General features: G+C 41.3%; 1 protein-coding gene across 3 annotated transcripts in view; it reads left to right on the top strand.

Annotated features, from left to right (window-relative positions):
* Positions 1-8,348: 8,348 nt before the first annotated feature.
* The window catches only part of LOC101159581 (unconventional myosin-IXa), a 134,760-nt gene continuing 126,358 nt past the window's right edge, over positions 8,349-16,750 (top strand). For all 3 annotated transcript variants that reach the window (XM_023955615.1, XM_023955616.1, XM_023955614.1), the window contains exon 1: positions 8,349-8,433. The gene's annotated coding sequence lies outside the window, so the exon portion shown is untranslated. The remainder of the gene's footprint in view (positions 8,434-16,750) is intronic.

Genomic DNA, 16,750 nt, shown 5'->3' with positions numbered 1-16,750 from the left:
TTTCAATCAAACTGCTAGATTTGTTTTGGTGTCCCCAGAGTCGGGTCTTCAGAGTTCCTCCTGAAGGTCCCTGAAGACAGTTCCCAGCTCCTCCAGCACAGATCTCTCATTGTTCTGACTGCAGATTCTGCTTTGTGACATTTAAACGGAACAACCGCTCGTCTGTGGCCCCTCCTCACTAATCTCTGTCAGTAAATACTTCCATTGTTTGGGAGCCCTCTGGCCCACTCGGGCCTGAAATAGTTTACTATCACAGTTTTTGAGGATCATTGTTACCGACTTTATCGTTCAGCTGCCAAACTTTTATGTATCCTCACTAAAAATCAGTCAAAAGTGTAGTCAGCCTCCAGGCAACAAGGCAGGATCATGGAATCAGCAGATCAACACGTTTGAAATAGTTTAAGAAGCTTCAAAAAGGTCAGCTGTCTTTTGAAAATTCCGCCACACAGATTAAGCTAACAATTATGAACAAATAAAGTATATTGCTGTGCAGTTTTTGGCCTGTGTGTCTCAGAGAAACCCTTCTGTGCTTTCTGGTTTTGGGGTTTCCTCAGAGTTGAGCTTCTTCCTCAAGATGCTATGAAACACTATACGCTATGATCGACACAAAAGTCACACATAAACAGGTTGAAACAACAAAAAGTCCTAAATTAAAAACAACGATGAACATAAAATGGAAGTTGATGCTGTGGCTAATACTTTGAGGAGGAACTGTATAGATTAAAAAATAGGAAGGATAAAAATATACAGATGATAAACCATAACAGCCATAAAAACAAGTTAATTTAATGAGCGATGTAAACGCAAGGTTCAAAAGATTAAACTTTAAATTACGTTAAAAAATCTCCAAAGATGCAGAAACTTTCATTAATGGTTTCTCTGGATTCACAGAAAACAGGACGTGTGTGTGTCTTACTGCTTCTATGCTGATGACACACATTTACCTGCCATTAATTAACAATTTGAATCACCTTTCCAAAATATTTGCTCACATTTCTAACTTAGGGTTTAGTGGACAAGAAACATTTAGTATTTATTTTGAAAAAACTTCTCAAAGATGTCTTAGCAAACTTCCAAAACGCTACAAATCTTGACTTCTCCCTTCTTATCTGTTGTTAAACCGGTTGATTTTATTCATTTTTAATGAGCAATACATGCACCAATGTCTTGCCATCGTCTAAATATGGAAATCTTCATGATTTTTGTGATTGTCAGATGTTTTTCCAAAATATTGTTGATAAAATTTTCCGTAATTAATGAATGTAATCATTCTCTCAGACATGTTGTTGGCTTTCTTCCAACATTTAACTGCTTGTGAAGTGAGTTAAAAGTGCATTAGAGTGGAAGCATGGTCCAAATTAGGGAAACGTTTTGCTGCGTCACAGATGTTTAATAATTCCTCACAAAAACATCCTCGTGTGCATATTTGTCCTCACAAATGCTAACCTCTGTTTCTCCAGCAACAAGCAAAATGAGAAGATTTTGAAAAGCAACTCTAACGAGACTAAGCATAACATTTGATTTAACATTTATAATCAGGTCAAACTCAGACCTAACACCTATGAACGAAAGGGAGTCCTTCTCACAGCCAAGCACGGTGGAGGCAGTATAATGGTTTTGATGTTGTACTTGGAAACACCAATACTTTGGCAGATATTATTTTCATAGATGTAAGCATTGTCAAGATTTTATCCTTTGATGTAAATGTTTTTTGTTGATCATATTTTGGGACACTTTATTCTACATTCTATTTAAAGAAACTCTTCTCAGTCATGATTCTTCCCTCCAGGACCAGACCTTCACTATTTGATGAATGGTCAGATTGTTCAAATGTGTCCAAAGTCTCATCATCAAGCCCTGCCAGGAAACCTTCATGAAGATGAAGGGAGCATTTTGAAACTGTGGGACGTCCTGACAGGTGTCAGACAGAGTCACCCTGATGAGTTGCAGATTTCACAGTGATTCCCTTTACAAACAAAGAGTTTAATTGAAAGATTACGTTGCCTGATTGTCTGGTTTCTCTTTGAAAGTTGATTTCTTGTCAAAACCCTGAGGGGAAGTTTAATCAAAGGGATTTTGATGAGGAAAGGCTTTTCAATCCAAACTTATATTAATTAGGAAACCAGCAGCAGGTTTTGTAATTTGGAGTTTTTTCAAGTATCAGTCAGAGTTTCATCCCAGCTGAGTGGGAAACTGGGAGCTTCTTTTATCTGGATAGTGACATAAGAGGTTTTGCAATATTCCTCTGGATCAAAAGTTTCTTCTGCGTGTCCAAACTATAAAAACAACAGAAACAGGACTTAGCAGACAGTGACTCAGTCATTTAGGCTATGAATGGAAACTTGATTGCGCAAAATGTAATTTACTCACCTGCGGATGTTTTCATTGTAATTTCCTCAACGAATTATTTTTTGGAAACTGTTGATAAAAAATGAAACAGCCAAATGTGATTTTTATTTCCTGGCTAATTTATTTTATTTTTATTTATTTATTGACTATTTGCTAGCATCATAGTGACTAATTTAAGTCACTATGTGTGATTGTCATCGTTTTTATTTTGTTTCATTTCTGTTTCATTTTTATTTCACTTCACTTTCTGTTTTATTTACTCCATACAAGAACAGAATTGATATTTAATGTTTTAAAGATAAAAAAAACGTAATGTTTTTACTTTTGATCAATGCTTTTGATTAATGCTCTGAACTCAGAGTTAATCAAAATAGAAAATCAACGTTTTAGGATCGTTTGATCAACAGAAAAATGTGAAACAGGAAACAAAGGAGTCCTTCTTCACGATAGTTTAGCTTTGCTTAGAACATTTTCTTTATTTACATGTTTAGCTATTTGTGATGCTGGGAACATTTGGCTGTTATTTTCTTCAAAGGGAAACAAGAATCAGAAATTGTCTTCACCGTTCAGTCATGTCATGGGTTGACCATTCCAAATCAAATCTCTCTTTTAGCGATAATGTATGGGTGAGTGCATTTCCCACCTTTCTTGGAAAAATATTGTACTTTCCAAAAATGTTCTTGTTTAGCTCCTCCCTCTTATTATGATAAACCGAGTTCCCCGCTTTTCTCTAAATTACAACTTTTAAAGGTTGATGATATAAACATTTATGAAACAGATGTTTTATATTGTGACAATTCATGGTAAGAGTCCACTCAGTTTCTAGTGTTATTGCAATAACCAGAGGTATAAAAAGGCCAAACATTTCATGTTACTTTTGTTTACAAAACAGCTCAAATTTTCTATGCAGGATCACAAAGTTATTAAATGAATTTGACAAACAAACAGCATTTCGTAAGAAAATGTTGATCTGGTACAGATTTGTTTATAATTGTGTCCATCAGTATTTTTGAACACTGTGTGTGTAGATTAATATACTAATAAATATTAAAAAATAAGCCAAATACTATGATAACTATTTGATCTTGACGATGATATTGTTGACTTTTGTGTTTTAGATCTTCTGTTAAGTATTCCATGATTGGAGTACAAACATGTAAAAAATCCTAGACCATTATGCCATTGATTTGTTTTGATTATTCTTGTTGTACAAGAATAGTACTTTAAAATGTGCAAATCAAATCAAATCAAATCAAATCAAATCACACAAGTACCAACAGCGCCCTCTATGCCTGTTTTTTTGCCTTTGCAATGAAGTTAGTATTGTCCTCCTGATCCGTTCAAATTCTCCCTCTCATTGCCCCCCCCTCCATCCTTCAGCTACTGTCTTTGCCTTTGTGAGTCTGTCTCATTTGCATTGATGCTGCTGTCAGTCTGGACCTGAGTGTTGAAGCTGGGGGGGCCCTTGCAGTCGGAGTGGAATTCCAGCTCTCAGGGCCGAGGGGAGGACTTCCTTTTCAACGTGTCGAGCTGGTAAATATGTCACAGGGCTGGAAGCCGATCCTGTGAAAAACAGGTGGAATGTTTTCATGGCCTCCTCAGGAGCGTGCGCGGTCCTTCCTCCTCACACAACTCAGAGGTAAAGAGGGTCAAACCCCCGCCGGCGCAGGGATTGTCTGTCAGCATTCAGCGGCCCCCGGAGTGCTTCATCTGAAATTTCTTCTCAAATGAGAATCCCTGCGTGGAGCCAAGCTTCCCTACAGATGAATTTGACCGAGCAGCCCTGCGGTGACAGGTGAAGACGCATTCAGACAAATGTCTGTCTGTCAGGGCGGTGTGATGCTGAAAGTGAGTCACAGATCTGCTGTAGGATAAACCTGTTGAGTCATTTCTACACTCAAAGGCAGACTCACACTGTAAACATGAACCTGCATTTACGGTTAAAATCCTTAGCAAGCAAGAAGCTACGGGACATTTACATTAGACGAAAACTCTCCCCAGCTGTAAGGTTGTAGTTGGTCATAGGTACTGAAGTTTTTATGATGTTTTTCCAAAATAAAGTTTGTAACTTCCTATTTAACTCTGATATTAAGGAATTAGTGAATCTCATTTTGCAGAAAATGCCACAAAAAAATGTGATTTTCTGATTATGGAGGACATTTATAAAGAAATTTAAGCTCATAAATAAAATTCTGAGTGTTTCTTTATTCAAATAGTTGTAAAAAAGGAGCAGACGGAAAAACAAAAAAGCCGACTATTTTTTATGTATGGCTTTGTTTTCCTCGTCGGAGATGACAACTGGCTTGAAACTGTACGGACAGCTCTGATGTTGATCACCATTGTTGTTGCAACGCTAATGTTAGGTTTAAAATGGCGGGACAGCATGTAAACAAGATGGATGACGGGACGTAGGGGCAGGCTTACTCCGTGCCAACCATCCTGCCCACGAGTCAGAGGCAAGTTTCTAATGAACTCCTGTAGCTCTGCAGAAACTATGTCCTAGAAGATGACTCAAGTTTTGAGATTTTGGATAAAAATGTCATAATCATAATTAAAAGACCACTGGGAACTCATTTAAGGCTCTTCACAGTGGTTACGTGAATTCTATCATCACATCCCAAAGTTAATATAACAATTCAAGTTTAACCCTTGTGCTATCTTAGATGACCCCACCCTTACATTGACGTGTTCTCCCTACCATGACAAAGGTGGATAAAGGTGGAAAGATTTCATGTAATCCATGGACACCAGTGAAGATCACAAATCATTGAAGAAAAAAGGTTCAGAGCACTGTCTAGTGGGGTCTAGATGACCCAACTCCCAATGTTAAAGTGCCTTCTGTGGATTATGCTAAAATACATCCCATAATATTGCAGAGATGTGGTCGATGGGATAATGAAGTGATGAATGATGCCACAGATCTTTTAGAGTGAATCTTTTACTTTTTATTGTATTGAAGTTTGTCTGACTATGCAGCCGGTGTCACTTTCATATTGATCTATGTCCTGGTCCTTTCTGTCCTGCCTGGGCTGCCATCCAGGGAGCTTTCAAGTAATTTCCTCAGGGAAATTCCTGCTGCAGACTGACTGCTGCTTTCACTCAGAGGATGACTGCCCACCCAGTTCTCCAGGATCTGACGGGGGGAACAGTATCTAAGGAGGGAGCTTCTGTCAGCATTCAATGCTGCCAGATTATTGAAAATGAGGATCACATTTGGTCAGGTGACAGCAGATTAAAGAAGAAATACTAAATATACAGTACAAACCAAAAGTTTGGACATTCATTTGAATGAGAAGGGGTGTCCAAACTTTTTACATTTGTTAAATATCCAAGCATTCTTAAAATGGTTTAACTGTTTAATATAGGTCAGGAAATATCCCTGTTTTTATCAGCAGACTAGCATATTCAAACTTTCTTAGATTTCCAGAAACAGATGATCCAAATGCTGCACAAAGACAGTCCCACTGCTGCCTTTCCTGCTAAAAGGCACTCCGGCAGCTTTGCAGATGTCACAGAACCGGTTCTGAGAGCTGCGTAGCTGTAGGAGACGTCACATGTTAATGTTCACACATAATTATACCTCTTGTTGACTCTGCAGACGGCAGCAGTAATTAAACTCACAATTCTGTTGGGCTGTTATGTGAAGCCTTCCTCACATTCCTGTTTGTCTTTTTTTTTTTGGATACTTGCAAACAGTTTGTTCATCACACAGCAGCTAGAAATATGTGCACACAAAAGCTGAGTTGCATTAGAATGGAACATCCACGTTTCAGGACGGTTTCTTTTTTGTCATTTAACACACTTTTCCGAAACAATTTGACTAAAATTGTGTGACACATTTTTTGTAGAGCAGCTGTTTGATTCGGCCAGTTTGGTTTGTGTGGAATTAGAGCGGATGATGCTGTTTGGAATGTCAAATGGGAATGTAAAAAAAAATGGCACACCCTGACTAGATTCTGGCCTGCTATCACACTGCACTCTTAAGACTGGACCAATCTGTCTAAAAATATCATGCAGTCATACTTGATCTAGAGCAGTATTTCCATTAACAAGTACAGAACAGGAAGAAAAAGAGCAATAATAGTAATATTTTTTGAATCTTGTTTCTTTGAATTACCTTTGTTGACAGGTTTTATTCCATGTTGATGCTTGTGTCACTTTTTCTCTTGGGTTTCTGCTCTTCGGGGTCTGTAGGATGATGTGTGTGCATTATCCCTTCAGAGAATCGTACCGAGGATCACTTGACCAAACCCAAACCCTTTCATTTTAGTCAACTTGGGTTTCCCTGTTTGGTCTTTACCAGAGTTCAGGTGAGGTTTCACACGTGTCACACAAAGTGGACTCTCAAATGAGCTGAACTCTGGTCCAGACCAGTGATACCAGTGTGAACGCACCCTGATGCTACATTCACACCAAAACGGGGGTTCGAACAGCCACTTTCAATGAAAAGTCAGTGTAAACGCTCGCGTATGTGCATTTGGTGCTTCTGCGTACAAAGCTCTCACATTCATGCATCGCTGTGCAAGTTTTTAAGCCCTATGTACAAGACATGCACCATTGAACTTGTGACAACAGTGAAATCAGTTTGATCACTCAGGGATTCAGCTTTGGTAGTGATGTCTGAGTAGTGACCTTTTTAAAACACAGAAGGACCAACCATTTGATAAGTGATCATGAAGGACAAATGATTAGTTGCAGTTGGTGCCTGTCGCAATGATATGAGACCAAGTCTTTTTATTTATCGTAATGGAGCTGTGAAAGAAAAAGCCTGGAGCAAGTTTCAACCAGATTTGCACCGCTTTGACATCTTGCACCAAGCCTCTTCCAACAGAAGGTTCATACGACGGACCTGTGTGAACACCTTATGCTAAAAGTGCATTCAAGAACCCACGTTTAGGGTGTTCTTGAATGTGCCGTACATACTCACCGTGCACGTAGGTTCATGCTGGTTCAGTCACAATCAAGCCCTACTGTGATTCAGACACATAAACGATGCAAATTTACTGTTCAGCAGACAAAGAGAGTGAATGATGTTATATAGATTTATCTAGTAGGGTTAAAAAACAGCCTACAGGGTTCATTATCATCCCGCAGCCATTGGAAAATGTCTTGCTAGTGAATGTGTTGTTGTGAGAAAGGGAGACTTTAGGGAAATTGTTTTTCTTCCTAAAGTTGATCTTTTCTGTTCAGTTCTTGCTTTGGGAAACATCTTTTAACCTCGCATTACGTTTAGGGCCAGTTTGCTCCACTCTTGACAGTGCAGTGTGAACGTAATCCAGATGAATGGAGCTGTGTTCTGCCCGTTGGAATTGCCTCGTTTTTGCCTCGTTCTTTTTGGAATTGGGGCACTTACGGATTTAAATCTGGCTTTGACAAAAGGATAAAACAAAAAAGTCATTATGAAACCTTTTCTTAAGGTTTAACTGTTTTAAATTGAATTTGTTTGTAGTTTAACTTTTAAATGGTTTAATTTCTCTCATAATTTTCACTAATAGAGGACATATCTTTGATACATTTAAAGGTTTTTGTTTGTCTCGTTGATTATTGCCACGCACATGGTTGGGGTTGTCAGGGTTGGACACGCCCCCTTCGCCCCAGCGTCATCCTTTCTGCGCGTGACAGCTATCAGGTCTACATTTTGCGGTAAAAATGAAGGAAAACTCTTCCACCTTCAGTTGAAAACAATTGCTGTGCTCTTTACTCGAGGTTCCCCCTTCTACACTAACACCCACCCGCCTCCCTCCTATAAAGCTCCCACCCTCCTCCCTGCGTGCACGCGCGTCGCGAGCACACCCGCCGTCCTGGCAGAGCGAGAGAGAGGCAGCGGAGGAGGAGGAGGAGGACACAAACACCGCGGCACGCCGCGAGGAAGAAGGACATAGCAGCAGCCGGAACCGAGCGCGCGGGTCGGGGTGGGGAGATACTGTCGGTCAGGCCGCTGGACTGTTGTCGGACGAGGCTGACGGTTCGCTTGGCTTTCTCCCCGTCAGAGAAAGAAGGGTCTGTGCCGGGGAGGGAGGCTTCCGGAGCAGCAGACTGCGGCCGGGAGGCGCGGTGGAGGAGGAGGAGGAGGAGGAGAAGGAGGTGAGCCGTCCGCTTCAGCCTCGGCTGCGTGTCACGGTGGTAGTTCTGTCAGTGAAGGGAGATGGACGGTGCCTGTCACAGTGCGGTCGTCGGCTCCCGCAGAGGGGAGGCTGGATGTGTGTCACGCAGCGGGAGGCGGCGGGTCTGCAGCCGGGACTCAGTCAGTCTGACAGGGACGGAGCCGCGCTGTCGCAGTGCCTCTGCGTGTGTGTATGTGCGCGCGTGCGCGTGTGTGGCTGCGGAGCTTTGTTCCAGCGTCCTGTCCTCTGTCATGGTCACATGGAGGCATTTTCCTTCATATCGGGTAGTCCAGGGCTGCTTACGTCATTATGTTGATTGTTGACAGAAACCATAATGCTGAGGGTGTTTGTGTGTCTGATATTAATGATGCTGTGGACGAAAGTCTCACACACTCACGGTTTTAAAAACGTAGTTTGGGCTTCCAGACTATTTTTCTGATGATAGGTCCCAAATAGCTCGGTAATATTTAACCACGTCACCTGTCTGAAGCTGTCACAATGACGGGACGATCAAACATGGAAACGTGTAGAGCAGGAGGGCTGGGGACCACTGCCACATTTTCCAGTTGATTGTATTTTGGTGGATTTTTTTTTGGGATTAAATTTTGGGATTTTCATTATATTTATTACTAATTTCAATGATAAGATTTCTAAAGACTCACTCAGGTGTAGGATATGCTGGCATTTCTCTGACGATGAAAGACATATGTGTGTGTGTATATATATATATATATATATATATATATATATATATATATATATATATATATATATATATATATATATATATATATATATATATATATATATATATATATTATATATATTATATAAATATATATATATATATATATATATTATATAAATAAAAAGAAAATGAAGCTTAAAACTGCATTTCTGAGTATTTTCTTCTTCAAATCATTTATAATTCAGGAGAAAATGAAAAAAAAAAGAATTCTGTTGGAAAAAGCTTGGAGGTCTGAGGTAGAACCCTACAACAGGAAGCCACAGGCTCCATGCTCTGCTCCATTCCGATGCATTCACTTGCAGTCAAATTGATCCAAGTACGTCTTTGTTTTCCTGGTCTGAGCTGGAATCTGGATCAACACAGCACAGGGTCTTTAGAGACAAAAATGGTTGGTGTTTCTATGAATTGATACCGTATTCGGTTTTTTAACCCACTGTAAGCCAAGAGTTCAGTGTTCTGGTCATTTGAGGGTCTTTTCACAGTTTAAGTCTTTATTTTGATTACATTCATTAGCTGGTTGTTTTCATTACATTTTTATTACAGAAGTCTTTAAAGAACTAGAAAGAAACAAATTTAAGATCAGCTTTCATTTGGGGCATTGTGGGGAAAAGGTGACACTGTGAAAGCTTACTCTTAATTTTCTTATTTTAGTCTTAATTTAACAAAGAGGAAGAGCAGCACTGTGAAAGAAACTTTGATTTTTTGCTGTGTGAGCTCCCAGATGGTGGAAACATCCCGACATGTTCAAACAGGCCTTAATGGATGGGGTCAGTCCAGTCCAGCCCTCCAGGTTTCTGTCCATGTGTCCAAAACCTGCATTCCCCAACCCCCCACCTCCCCGCCTCCTCTCGTATGGCGAGTTCCTGCTGGCCCGTGGCAGTCCACGCTAAATGCCACAGTGATGGCGGGTTTTTTTTTTTCCCATCAACCCAGATAACGAGAACATCATTTGAACATATCTGAGGGGGGGATTGGTCCTCACCACCTCTGGGTGATCTGCGGTGGAGCTTCCCTCCCCCCTCCGCTCTGGTTGCGTTGCAGGAGAATTCCCTCATTGTGGCGTCAACTTAGCTGACACTTCATTTAGGCTGTTATGTAAGCGGCGAGGCGAAGCCCCTGTGAGCAGAACTGAGGAGAGACGGCTCTGACATCTCCAGCTGCCCCGGTGAGTGGACTCGTGAGCGCAGCAGAGATGTTTGGAGCATGTGACAGGCGGCGGCGGCGGCATGGTGGCAGGAGGACCGCCACTCTGACTCCGTCACAGCCGGCAGTCATGCTGCGGCAGCAGAATTGTCCCGGAGAGAGGGTGCAGAAAGAAACAACCTTTTGAATAATTGATGGAAGCTTTTTGAAGACTCTACAGATGCCTTTCAATGTGACATTTTCTGAGGTTTTGGCGTGAACTCTCTAGTGGAGTCTCTACCCCAGCGTTGACAGTCCTGCTGCTCCTTCAGCATTTATCTCTGCAGCTGTAAGAAGCTCCTGAAGAGGCTGAGCTTCATCTTCATTGCTGCTTCATCTCTTTATGTTGTTGTTTATTTGCCTAACTCCAGGAGATGCTTAAACAAAAACTTCCTCCAGGTTCATTTGTACCAGCATTCAGCTCGGAGTTTTTTGTGACGTGGATGAACGGCTAAAATCATTTCTAACTGGGCCGTCTGGTTGAGTGGTCTGATTCGTGGTTTACCTGATGACTTCAGCCCCGAGTCGTGGAACTGGCCTCTCATCTGCTGCTGCAACACTTGAGGCGCTGTGTAAGATGAAGCCCAGATGAGGTCAGCGCCTCCCACGCCATCCTGCCATATGCATCGCTCACCTGGTGCATTTATGGAGCCCTCCATAATGTTGGTAAAGGAGATGTTTCATTTCCCCCCTCTTTTTTTTTTTTCCAAGGAGTTGCAACTGGAAGAGAAATGTCTGTTTTTATTTTTTACTTTGGTCAATTGCCAATTTTACAATGTGTGTTTTGTCTCTGTCTTGATTGTCATTTGCAAGCCAATAGGTAAACGTTTTTAGATTGTCAGTAAAAACAAAGAAATGCAGAAGGCAATATTTGAATGAAGGGGTTTGATATAATGGGGGCGGTTGGTGTGTGGAGGTACAGCAGTTGATCGGAGGGTCGCAGGTTGTGTGTGTGTGTGTGTGTGGGTGTGTGTGTGCTTGCATGCGTGCGTGCACGAACAGTGCCGTGACTGTAAAGCACTTCAGGCCTTCAAGGAAAGTAGTAAAGTGCTTTATAAGGATACGCCCTTTAGCATTTATTGGAATAAAATCCAAACCTCACGGCAGAAAAAAGAAACAAAACAAAAAGAACATTGGCTCCAAAAACTAACAAATTAGGCCCAAAGCGCTTTACTGTCACATTCACACACTGGCGGCAACCTACCACCAGAGGCAAGGTGGGGTTCAGTGTCTTGCCCAAGGACACTTCGACATATGGGCGGGCAGGGCGGGAATTGAATCTTCAATTTTCCGATCAGAGGTCGACCGCCCTGCCACTGCACTTTTCGAGGTCCTCCTATGGCATCTCAAACAGATTCAGTACCATTTTTTTGGGGGGATTTCTATGGCAAACTTCAGAATTCTTGGTTTCTTTTAGTGCACTTAGTCTTCCTGTTCGTGAGAGAACTACACAGCTCCTGACCATCACACTACCACCACCATATTGATTAAGGTTCTTTTCTTCAAATGCTGGGAGAATTTTACTTAAGAAACCTCAAAATTCCACTTTTCTCTTGTTAGTCTAGGGTGATTTCCCAAAAGTCTTGGATCATTATGAGGTTTCCTGGTAAAACTGAGACCACCTGATTCTTTTTGTTCAGTGGGGGATTTTGTCTTTAATTCTAACGTGAATGCTTCATTTGCTCGGTTTCTCTTCTGATGGATCTTCTGACCGGTTGTTCTTTGGATGCTGTTATGGCGTCTTTTGTAACGTCTTGGTTGTGTCGTCTTGTCCTTTTGAGGATAATTTTGGTCTGGTCGTTACTTTTGTCTATGTTCTTGGCATTAGGGAACATTGGCTCTCTCAGGGGTTCTCTGGAGCCTCAGAACTTCAGACTTTCAAATGTTCCAGACTGACTTTTCTCACTTACTTTAGAGCAGAATTTCTTAGGAACACAGCTTGTCAGAATAGAATAGTTCATTGTTATTGAACCATTTGCATGAGCAACAGAATTTGAAAAGTGCCAACCAGTCGAGGTGCATCAATCGTATCTGCATTTAGTTACATTTGAATGAAGTTAGTATATAAAAAACAAAATAAGAGAGGTGTGCCAGGAGTCCGGTGTGGGTAAAGAATTTATTTTTCAATTCCTAAAGACAACACAGGGTCCTTTAAAGCCAGAAATGGCTTTAAGAAAAATAATGCATTTTATTTAAAAGCGCCTTTCAAAACACTGTACATATTCAAAAGTTAAATAAAATAAAATCACAAAATGTTAAAAACAATAAATAAGTTGAAAACATAAATATAATAAGATGATAGAAGATGAAAAATTGTGATCTGGAAAAGCACATTTAAACAGGTTTGAGTCTGGATTTAAAAATTGAAAAGGAGTCAATGTTACAGAGGTCAGAGGGGAGAGAGTTCCAGAGTTGGGGAGGCGGGCGGCTGAAGGCACGGCTCCCCATGGTGACCATACGGGCCGGAGGGACGGAGAGCTGAAGGGAAGAAGAAGACCAGAGAGAGCGAGAGGGAGGGAGTGTTAACATGGAGGAGATTAGAAATATAAGAGGGAATCAGGATATGGAGGGCTTTGAACGTGTAGAGAAGAAGTTTGAAAGCTACTGGAAGCCAGAGCAGCTGCTGGAGAACGGGAGGGATAGATGTGATGGAAGGAAGGAGTTCTGGGGATGATGGGGGGGCAGCTGAATTATGGACCAATGGAAGTTTATTCAGAGTTTTATTGAGAAGACCAGAGAGAAGTGAAATACGGATTGCCTATGTAGGTTTGGAAATACCTTTACTTGTTTAGCCATAGCTAAAATCTTCAATATTTGAATGTGACGGCGAAAATAATTTGGGATCGGGGCAAATACTTCTTTACAGCACTCAGTCAGAATGTGTGAAATGACTCAATGGAGCTGAATATTTTAGATGGAAAGTGGAACCGGCTTTAGTGACGGGTTCAGCTTTAAAAGATTGAGCGTTGAATCTGAGAATGAAGCTCAGCTAGATGGAAGTGGAGTGTGACAGAAACGTCTCTGCAGTCCTTATATTTCCATTTCCAGCCAAAGACTCCCCGCTTCGTCTGTTTTGTTCTCTGGGGTGCAGTTGAAGATCAGGACCATGACAGCACGTTAGCGTCAGCTGAGAGCTTCCGAACGTCTGAAGACTGGACGAATGCTGCAGCTGAAATGTGACCCAAAAAGAGGCTACCACAAAACAAGTTTAGGTTTCCTTGTAGCATTTGTTCACCGCAGGGATGAAGTCACCTGAATCGTTATTTGTAGAAAATAGAACCATTGGATTTTCTTTCTGGTTACCGTGTCCTCGTATTGGTCGTCTTGCTCTTAAGCCTCATTCTCAGAGCTGTTTTTGACATTGGGGCCCTCATGCTGGATAAGCTGAGTCACTCCTGATTCAGTGTTTCTGCTGTGGTCACCCACTGACCCTCTGCGACCTCCATGTCAGATTGGAGCTGCATTCATGTTCTTAACCCTTGTGCTATCTTAGATGACCCCACCCTTACATTGACGTGTTCTCCCTACCATGACAAAGGTGGATAAAGGTGGAAAGATTTCATGTAATCCATGGACACCAGTGAGGTTCAGAAATCATTGAAGAAAAAAGGTTCAGAGCACTGTCTAGTGGGTCTAGATGACCCAACTCCCAATGTTAAAGTGCCTAGGATAGCACAAGGGTTACGAGGTTCTGCTTAAAGACCGTCTCCGATCATCTTTTGATCTATTGCAAAAGCGTTCCCATTGGTCTTTTAATTAGGATTGTGCCATTTTTAGCCAAAATCCAAAAATGTGTGTCGTTTTCTTGAACATAGTTTCTGCAGGGCGGCAGGAGTTGATTGGAAATTCACCTCTGAGTGTCTGAGTGTTGGCGGGACAGTCGTTCATGGGCTGTCCTGGTAGCTTACAGCCCATCGTACCCCCAACCTAATATTACTGTTGCAACAAAAATGGCAATCAGTATTGGAGCCATCCAGCCGTACGGTTTGGAGCCAGATTCCAGCTCAGATGAGGAAAACGACGACGTACATGGACGGAGTGGATGCATCAGAGTAGAGCGGGGCAGAAAACTTTTGGCCCCGCCCTATTTTTAAGTAACAAATAAGCTTTTCTTTTTCCACTCTCGATTCACAACGATTCAAATAAAGAAAAACTCGGATGTAATTTTAAGCTTACGTTTTAATATTTGTACTCCATGTTAAAACACTAAAACACAATTTTCACTGGAGTGAGTCGTTAATAAATACAGTTGGGTACTCCTACAGCTTGTTTATTTCTGCACACATTATTTGGATCGAGGAATCTTTCTCGCTTGTCAAGTTTCAGAATTGGATGTGAAGTAAGCACATTAGAAAGAGCAAAAAAGTATCTTGGACATCAAGGCTGCTTGTTAAGATCCAGTTTTGAATGTGTTTTTTTGTTTTCTTCTTCTTCTCATAAACATCTTCGGTGCAGAGAATCAGAGTTCTTGTTTTGGTATCTAGCAGGATCAGTGCCAGTGGCTTCTCTTCAGGGAAGATCTTCATCCTCACAGACATTTTAGGATGGATTAATGCTGACATCACCTAATGATTAAAAAAAAATGGGGTGAAGTCCATTATTTCTAGAAGCTCAGGGGAACCATTTAAAGCCCACTACTTCAAAGATTTGACAGAAAATGTATCGTTTTCTAAATTAAGATCTCTTTTAAATTCCACAAAAATGACAACATCATCTCATGTATGAGAAAAAGTTAACATCAACTATGATTGGGTGATTTGATAAGCTTTTGCTCGCAACAATGTTAAATTAAGATGTGTGTTCAGGACAAATACCTTAAATACCCACTGTCTCAAATTTGAAACGCACATTTTTAACATATTCCAACTATATTTACATTCTTTCAATACAGAAATTATTCATTTAAAAAACATATAACATTATTCTCACTATAAAGTTTAGAAAATTAGCAAAACCTTTCCCACCAAAGTGTTTTTTTTATTTCTTTTTTTTCCATTTTGAAATGAACTGAAAAGCCCTTCTACTGCCCCTAGTGGAATGATGAGGAACTACAGGGCAGAAAACATGGACCAACTTATGTCCAATGGGTGTTGAAGGAAAGTTTGGATCGAGCCAATGAGATGGGAGGGGGGGGGTCTCAGAAATGTGAGTATTAAATAGGATATGAATGGTTATTGAGGGTTAAAGATGCACCATTTAGGACTTTCTTACAGAGCAGAACTGTGCTTCCCTCAAGCTGTCTGCTGGATTTACAGAACGTTTTGATGCACAAATTGAAAATTAGTTTTTTTCCCCCTGAATTTCACTTAATAATTGATGGACGGAGAACCAGAACTCCATCAGAAGATGAGCTTTCTGATTGTGATACAGAAAATATTGAGGCAAAGAAACTAAAACAACCCACGTCAGTGACTAGAATACTCTAGAAAAGTGCTTGGCAGTGTCCACGTGTTTGTGTCTTGTTCCACTTTTCTTTCAGATTTAATGTAAAAAATCCTATTTTCATGAATCTGAATGATGGCTAAGAAGACAAGAAAACCCACATTGTACAAACCTGGAATTTCCCCTCAGCCCGTCCACTTTGTCTCGCTCTCTTCCGGGGGGGGGGTTAATGGTGGAGATCCCATCCACATGATCCACATGACCCCCCCCCCCCCATCCTAGGCATTAAGCGGTGAAGCGTCTTTGATCTGTATGCTGGAAGCACCAACGGGTTGGAGGCTGATCCTATTTTCTGCAGATCGGGGTCGAGCAGAGGGGCTTTCCCATCACTGATCAATGAAGCGGTGCTTTGGCGTTCTCTCCGTTTGCTCAAAAAGCAGCTTTTGTTTGGAAAAACGCTGAGATGAGTTATGGTGGAATGTTCCTAGTAGTTGATCAATTAAATAACGTTCCGTGAGGAAGCAGCAGTTTCCTTCTGTTGGAGCCGGCATCGACCTGTGGTTTCAGGTGGCATGCGTTTGCCCGGACTCTGCACCGTTTAGCTCACTGCGGTAACAGCAGATTGATGGAGTCGTGACTCGGACTGACGGATTCAGCCCAGGCAGCCACTCCACCTCATAGCCAGAAACACTCTTCCCCCTCGGTTTCATTTGTGAAAGTGGGGGCCGCTGATAGCAGCACGTTTGTCACAGTTCAGCCAGTGGGTTGCTTTAAAGTCCCCCTTCAATCCTCGTCTAATCTGTTATAACACTTTTCTCACTGGTCTTTTAATTGTAATTTTGTCATTTTAGCCCAAAGTTTAAATGTTCACACATAAACTGACAAACACAATCTTTCAAATGGGTTTTTGTTTTGTTTGCTCCTGATTCAGAACGATTTGAAGAAAGAAATACTCAGAGATGCAATTTTAAGTTCAATTACCTTT

Source organism: Oryzias latipes, chromosome 6 (assembly GCF_002234675.1).
Source record: "Oryzias latipes chromosome 6, ASM223467v1".
Lineage (NCBI taxonomy): Eukaryota > Metazoa > Chordata > Actinopteri > Beloniformes > Adrianichthyidae > Oryzias > Oryzias latipes.
This window is presented reverse-complemented; position numbering and strand designations above follow the sequence as displayed.